The 8,142-nt window shown below is 50.3% G+C and overlaps 1 protein-coding gene across 1 annotated transcript in view; it reads right to left on the bottom strand.

Annotated features, from left to right (window-relative positions):
- grid2 (glutamate receptor, ionotropic, delta 2) overlaps nt 1–8,142 on the bottom strand; it is a gene marked incomplete at both ends in the record, with an annotated part of 437,190 nt that overhangs the window by 272,262 nt on the left and 156,786 nt on the right. The window lies entirely within an intron of this gene.

Below are 8,142 nucleotides of genomic sequence, written 5' to 3' on the forward strand. Positions count from 1 at the left end.
CTAACCACCTCCACTAACCACCTCTACTAACCACCTCCACTAACCACCTCTACTAACCACCTCCACTAACCACCTCTACTAACCACCTCTACTAACCACCTCCACTAACCACCTCTACTAACCACCTCTACTAACCACCTCTACTAACCACCTCTACTAACCACCTCTACTAACCACCTCTACTAACCACCTCCACTAACCACCTCCACTAACCACCTCTACTAACCACCTCTACTAACCACCTCCACTAACCACCTCTACTAACCACCTCTACTAACCACCTCCACTAACCACCTCCACTAACCACCTCTACTTACCACCTCTACTAACCACCTCTACAAACCACCTCTACTAACCACCTCTACTAACCACCTCTACTAACCACCTCTACTAACCACCTCCACTAACCACCTCTACTAACCACCTCTACTAACCACCTCTACTAACCACCTCTACTAACCACCTCTACTAACCACCTCCACTAATCACCTCCACTAACCACCTCTACTAACCACCTCTACTAACCACCTCTACTAACCACCTCTACTAACCACCTCTACTAACCACCTCCACTAACCACCTCCACTAACCACCTCTACTAACCACCTCTACTAACCACCTCTACTAACCACCTCTACTAACCACCTCCACTAATCACCTCCACTAACCACCTCTACTAACCACCTCTACTAACCACCTCTACTAACCACCTCTACTTACCACCTCTACTAACCACCTCCACTAACCACCTCCACTAACCACCTCTACTAACTACCTCTACTAACCACCTCTACTAACCACCTCTACTTACCACCTCTACTAACCACCTCCACTAACCACCTCCACTAACCACCTCTACTAACCACCTCCACTAACCACCTCTACTAACCACCTCCACTAACCACCTCTACTAACCACCTCCACTAACCACCTCTACTAACCACCTCTACTAACCACCTCTACTAACCACCTCTACTAACCACCTCTACTAACCACCTCCACTAACCACCTCTACTAACCACCTCCACTAACCACCTCCACTAACCACCTCTACTAACCACCTCCACTAACCACTTCTACTAACCACCTCCACTAACCACCTCCACTAACCACCTCTACTAACCACCTCCACTTACCACCTCCACTAACCACCTCTACTAACCACCTCCACTAACCACCTCTACTAACCACCTCTACTAACCACCTCCACTAACCACCTCTACTAACCACCTCCACTAACCACCTCTACTAACCACCTCTACTAACCACCTCTACTAACCACCTCCACTAACCACCTCCACTAACCACCTCTACTAACCACCTCCACTAACCACCTCCACTAACCACCTCTACTAACCACCTCCACTAACCACCTCCACTAACCACCTCTACTAACCACCTCCACTAACCACCTCTACTAACCACCTCTACTAACCACCTCCACTAACCACCTCTACTAACCACCTCCACTAACCACTTCTACTAACCACCTCCACTAACCACCTCCACTAACCACCTCTACTAACCACCTCTACTAACCACCTCTACTAACCACCTCTACTAACCACCTCTACTAACCACCTCTACTAACCACCTCTACTAACCACCTCCACTAACCACCTCTACTAACCACCTCCACTAACCACCTCTACTAACCACCTCCACTAACCACCTCTACTAACCACCTCTACTAACCACCTCTACTAACCACCTCCACTAACCACCTCTACTAACCACCTCTACTAACCACCTCTACTAACCACCTCTACTAACCACCTCCACTAACCACCTCTACTAACCACCTCCACTAACCACCTCTACTAACCACCTCCACTAACCACCTCTACTAACCACCTCTACTAACCACCTCTACTAACCACCTCTACTAACCACCTCTACTAACCACCTCTACTAACCACCTCCACTAACCACCTCTACTAACCACCTCTACTAACCACCTCCACTAACCACCTCTACTAACCACCTCTACTAACCACCTCCACTAACCACCTCCACTAACAACCTCCACTAACAACCTCTACTAACCACCTCTACTAACCACCTCCACTAACCACCTCTACTAACCACCTCTACTAACCACCTCTACTAACCACCTCTACTAACCACCTCTACTAACCACCTCTACTAACAACCTCCACTAACCACCTCTACTAACCACCTCTACTAACCACCTCCCCTCTCCCCTGCCCACACTGCACCAAGTATGTGTGGTGTGTGTGTGTGTGTGTGTGTGTGTGTGTGTGTGTGTGTGTGTGTGTGTGTGTGTGTGTGTGTGTGAGTGAGTGAGTGTGTGTGGGTGTGTGTGTGCGTGTGAATGTATGTGTGTGTATACAGTATGTGTGTGTATGTGTGTGTGTGTGAGTGAGTGTATGTGTGTGTGTGTGTGTGTGTGTGTGTGTGTGTGTGTGTGTGTGTGTGTGTGTGCGTGAGTGGGTGTGTGTGTGTGTGTGTGTGTGTGTGTGTGTGTGTGTGTGTTAGATCCAGCGTCTCGATAGATCAGCCCTAACTACCCTGCTCAGGGGATAATTGCGTGAAGGTCGTTATCGGGGTTTGACTCATCAGGGTAGACGAGCACGTCCTCGCCAGCGGAGAAAACACGGCTCCGCACCACTGGAGTGCTCTGACGCATGGACCCTCCTGGAGGCCTGAGCCCAGCAGACAGCGCGCGGGGCGAGGTGCGACAGCACCAACACATTAGACACTTAGGGACTTAGCCAGATCACAACAGAACGGAGGGCCTCAGACAGCAGCCCTTTCGCAGTGCAAAAGGAGGGTTAGGAGGAGGGTTGGTGAGCTGGAGTATGATGGGGTAGGAGGTACTGGGGGGGTGGGGGGGTAGGAGGTACTGGGGGGTTAGCATATGATGGGGTAGGAGGTACTGGGGGGGTTAGGGTATGATGGGGTAGGAGGTACAGGGGGGGGTTAGGGTATGATGGGGTAGGAGGTACTGGGGGGGGGTAGGGTATGATGGGGTAGGAGGTACTGGAGGGGTGGGGGGGTTAGGGTATGATGGGGTAGGAGGTACTGGGGGGGGGTAGGGTATGATGGGGTAGGAGCAACTGGGGGGGGGGGGGTATGATGGGGTAGGAGGTACTGGGGGGGTAGGGTATGATGGGGTAGGAGGTACTGGGGGGAGGGTAGGGTATGATGGGGTAGGAGGTACTGGGGGGGGGGGTATGATGGGGTAGGAGGTACTGGGGGGAGGGTAGGGTATGATGGGGTAGGAGGTACTGGGGGGGGTTAGGGTATGATGGGGTAGGAGGTACTGGGGGGGGTAGGGTATGATGGGGTAGGAGGTACTGGGGGGGTTAGGGTATGATGGGGTAGGAGGTACTGGGGGGCGGGAGTATGATGGGGTAGGAGGTACTGGGGGGGTTAGGGTATGATGGGGTAGGAGGTACTGGGGGGGGTTATGGTATGATGGGGTAGGAGGTACTGGGGGGGGGGGGGTATGATGGGGTAGGAGGTACTGGGGGGGTAGGGTATGATGGGGTAGGAGGTACTGGGGGGGGTTATGGTATGATGGGGTAGGAGGTACAGGGGGGGGTTAGGGTATGATGGGGTAGGAGGTACTGGGGGGGGTTAGGGTATGATGGGGTAGGAGGTACTGGGGGGGTAGGGTATGATGGGGTAGGAGGTACTGGGGGGGGTTAGGGTATGATGGGGTAGGAGGTACTGGGGGGGTAGGGTATGATGGGGTAGGAGGTACTGGAGGGGTGGGGGGGTTAGGGTATGATGGGGTACACAGGAAATGTATATGCAATACTGGCTTTTTTCCACACACACACATGCGCAAGCACGCACACACACACACACACACACACACACACGCGCACGGACACACACACACACACACACACACACGCCTCCAGGACATCCTCTACATCCAGGAGACGTACCGTGTTTGAGCTGTCAAGAGGAGAAGAAAGCAATATCTGAGAGGCTGCCCAGCGGGGGGGCAGGGTGTTAATTTGGGTGAAGTACATCACTCACACACACACACACACGCACACACACACCCACACACACACACACACACACACCGGGTCTACTCTTCAGGCTTTTTAAAGAGCTGTGTTTCAGCGGTGAAAATCATGCATAGCATACATCACGCTCTGTATTCGATGATGTGTGCTGCTTTGCTTTGCTCATCCCAGATTGTTTCAGTGTGGTCATATGGGGTCTGTTGGGAAGGGGGGGGGGGTAGATGAGGGACCCCCAAGAACAACCGACAGATGGTGTCGTGAGTGTTTGGATCCATCTCTGACATGTGAGTATATTGGTCTCTATACTGTACGCACTGAGAGAGGACACAAACACGAATGAGGGGACGTAAAATGACCTTTTAGAAGACATCTTGAGCGTGCTGTTGCTAGCAGAGAAGAGCCATTGCTGTACCCTCCTCACTGTAACAGCGTGTGAGTTATTTTCCTCGCTAAGGACGTCTGGGTCAACCCACAGGGAAACTAGATTGATTGCGCAACTGGGTACTGAGCCACATTTATTTACCATTAATTAGCTACAACTCGGACTGATTAACGCCAACAATAGAATTCTCAAGGTGTCCCCAAAATGCCAAGCATCTTCGGGTTGTGTGTTCGTTCTGCGGGAAGTGACATAGCCACTGTTCCTGCGTGTTGGGGGGAGATGAATAAGCGTGAGAGGATCCCCTCCGTTTGAGGCGTTTGATCAGCTCTGTTTGAGGTGGGTGTGGTTACAGCTCTGTTTGAGGTTTGTGTGGTTTGAGTGCAGCTCTGTTTGAGGTGTGTGTGGTTAGAGTGCAGCTCTGTTTGAGGTGTGTGTGGTTAGAGTACAGCTCTGTTTGAGGTGTGTGTGGTTAGAGTGCAGCTCTGTTTGAGGTGTGTGTGGTTAGAGTGCAGCTCTGTTTGAGGTGTGTGTGGTAAGAGTGCAGCTCTGTTTGAGGTGTGTGTGGTTACAGCTCTGTTTGAGGTGTGTGTGGTTAGAGTGCAGCTCTGTTTGAGGTGAGTGTGGTTACAGCTCTGTTTGAGGTGTGTGTGGTTAGAGTGCAGCTCTGTTTGAGGTGTGTGTGGTTAGAGTGCAGCTCTGTTTGAGGTGTGTGTGGTTAGAGTGCAGCTCTGTTTGAGGTGTGTGTGGTTAGAGTGCAGCTCTGTTTGAAGTGTGTGTGGTTAGAGTGCAGCTCTGTTTGAGGTGTGTGTGGTTAGAGTGCAGCTCTGTTTGAGGTGTGTGTGGTTAGAGTGCAGCTCTGTTTGAGGTGTGTGTGGTTAGAGTGCAGCTCTGTTTGAGGTGTGTGTGGTTAGAGTGCAGCTCTGTTTGAGGTGTGTGTGGTTAGTGCAGCTCTGTGTGAGGTGTGTGTGGTTAGAGTGCAGCTCTGTTTGAGGTGTGTGTGGTTAGTGCAGCTCTGTGTGAGGTGTGTGTGGTTAGAGTGCAGCTCTGTTTGAGGTGTGTGTGGTTAGAGTGCAGCTCTGTTTGAGGTGTGTGTGGTTAGAGTGCAGCTCTGTTTGAGGTGTGTGTGGTTAGTGCAGCTCTGTGTGAGGTGTGTGTGGTTAGAGTGCAGCTCTGTTTGAGGTGTGTGTGGTTAGTGCAGCTCTGTGTGAGGTGTGTGTGGTTAGAGTGCAGCTCTGTTTGAGGTGTGTGTGTGGTTAGTGCAGCTCTGTGGGAGGTGTGTGTGGTTAGTGTGCAGCTCTGTGGGAGGTGTGTGTGGTTAGTGCAGCTCTGTGGGAGGTGTGTGTGGTTAGTGCAGCTCTGTGGGAGGTGTGCATGTGGTTACAGAGCAGTTCTGTTTAAAGTGTGTGTGTTGTTTCGGCTCTGTTTAAGTTTGTGTGTGGTTAAAGCTCTGTTTGAGGTGTATGTGTGTGTGTGTGTGTGTGTGTGTGTGTGTGTGTGTGTGGTTACAGCTCTGTTTGAGGTGTGTGTGGTTACAAAGCAGCTCTGTTTAAGGTGTGTGTGCGTGTGGTTACAGCTCCGTTTGAGGTGTGTGTGTGTGTGTGTGTGTGTGAGTGTGTGTGTGTGTGTGTGTGTGTGTGTGTGTGTGGTTACAGCTCTGTTTGAGGTGTGTGTGGTTATAGATCAGCTCTGTTTGATGTGTGTGGTTAGAGTGCAGCTCTATTTGAGTTGTGTGTGTGTGTGTGTGTGTGTGTGTGTGTGTGGTTACAGCTCTGTTTGAGGTGTGTGGTTAGAGTGCAGCTCTGTTTGATGTGTGTGTGGTTATAGATCAGCTCTGTTTGATGTGTGTGTGGTTAGAGTGCAGCTCTGTTTGAGGTGTGTGTGTGTTTGTGTGGTTACAGCTCTGTTTGAGGTGTGTGTGTGTTTGTGTGGTTACAGCTCTGTTTGAGGTGTGTGTATGTGGTTATAGCTCTGTTTGAGGTGTGTGGTTAGAGTGCACATCTGTTTGATGTGTGTGTGGTTGTAGATCAACTCTGTTTGATGTGTGTGTGGTTATAGACCAACCACATGATGACAGGGAGATCTGAAGAGGAACAGCGATGGCTTTCTTACCTTGATTGGTGGAGAGAAGCAGGACATAGCCGGGGAGACAGAACATGGAAAAGAAACAGAGACAGAGAGAGAAAGAGAGTGACATCGTCATTAAATCTGAATTATAGCTAATAGCAACATAAGCACAAAATAAATGGTTGGTGGTTGCAGTTGCATAGGGAAAAAAAAGCTGGCTTCTCAGAAATGAAATACATAGACAGATGAAATGTGTTTATTTGTGTGAAGGGTTATATTTTATACTCCGACTGCATTATTTTCTCCAGGAAGCCCTTAATGCATTTCTACCATAGGAAAAGGGAGGGAGGAAGGGAGGGAGGGAGGGAGGGAGTAAGAGGAGTGAAGGTGGAGAGGGAAGGAGGTAAAGAGGGTGTTGTACCAAATGAGAAATTTATTATTTACCCTTGTGGTGTGTGTGTGTGTGTGTGTGTGTGTGTGTGTGTGTGTGTGTGTGTGTGTGTGTGTGTGTGTGTGGGTGGGTGTGTGTGTGTGGTGAGCCATTTAAATTGCTAAATATAATAGTTTCCACCCTGTTAACAAACACACCCACACTCCTGTGATTGGCTGCAGTCCGGTTACCCAACCACAGTAAGTCATGCTCTCTAACCACATTTTGATTGGCTCGTGAACTCTGTTCTCTGTGAGAAAGGAAATGGCACAGTTCACAGCTCCCCCGTCTCAATGGCAAACACACACACTTCACGTTGGTAATTGCCAATGCCCAAAAGAAGATTCCATGAAATTAATTTGTGGGAGTAAGTGGATTTCGGTTATTATATGAGAGAAGCAGAGGTGTGAAGGGAAACAAATGGTGGAAAAAGTGGACACACACACACACACACACACACACACACACACACACAGCAGGGTGGAGAGGATAGAGTGTGTGTTGAATGTCACACATACAGTAAAGGCAGGTTGGCCTGAGCCCCCACCATCAGTCAGGTCAAGTGCAGGCCCATAAACATGCAGGCTTGGGGCAGCTCTGCCTGAGTATGGGTTATATTAGGAAGGATCAATAGACCCTAGACCCACACACACACACACGCACACACACACACACACACACACACTGGCCTCCAACTTTGGCTTTAAATCATAAGAGCCACAAATCAAACACTCTCACGTACACACCCAAACACACACACACACGCACACACACACACACGCACACACACTTGGCCGCGGTTCCATCCGAGGCAGCAGTGGGGGTGATGATATTCAGGGTGCTGGGTCTAATACATGTTTTGGGATGCAGATTAAATTTGGTGATTCTGCGAGATCGAATGCTATATGGCAAAGAGAAAGAGGAGGTGTGTGTGTGTGTGTGTGTGTGTGTGTGTGTGTGTGTGTGTGTGTGTGTGTGTGTGTGTGTGTGTGTGTGTGTGTGTGTGTGTGTGTGTGTGTGCGCGTGTGTGTGTGTGTGAGCACTGTATGTGTTATATGACTGCGGTCGTACTATACCATGCAGGAAAAAGCAATTTATCTCTCCAATAAATGCATAGCGTAAAGCAATCCATAGGCATCAGTTTCTGGGGGCGCGTCGGGGAATGAAGGCGCTAGCCTCATTGGAATGAAGTGAAATCTAGCATGATGATCCCCCCCCCCACCGCCCCCACTCGCTAACCTTCCCCAGCGGACGACCGA

Source organism: Borostomias antarcticus, assembly GCF_949987555.1.
Source record: "Borostomias antarcticus genome assembly, chromosome: 6".
Lineage (NCBI taxonomy): Eukaryota > Metazoa > Chordata > Actinopteri > Stomiiformes > Stomiidae > Borostomias > Borostomias antarcticus.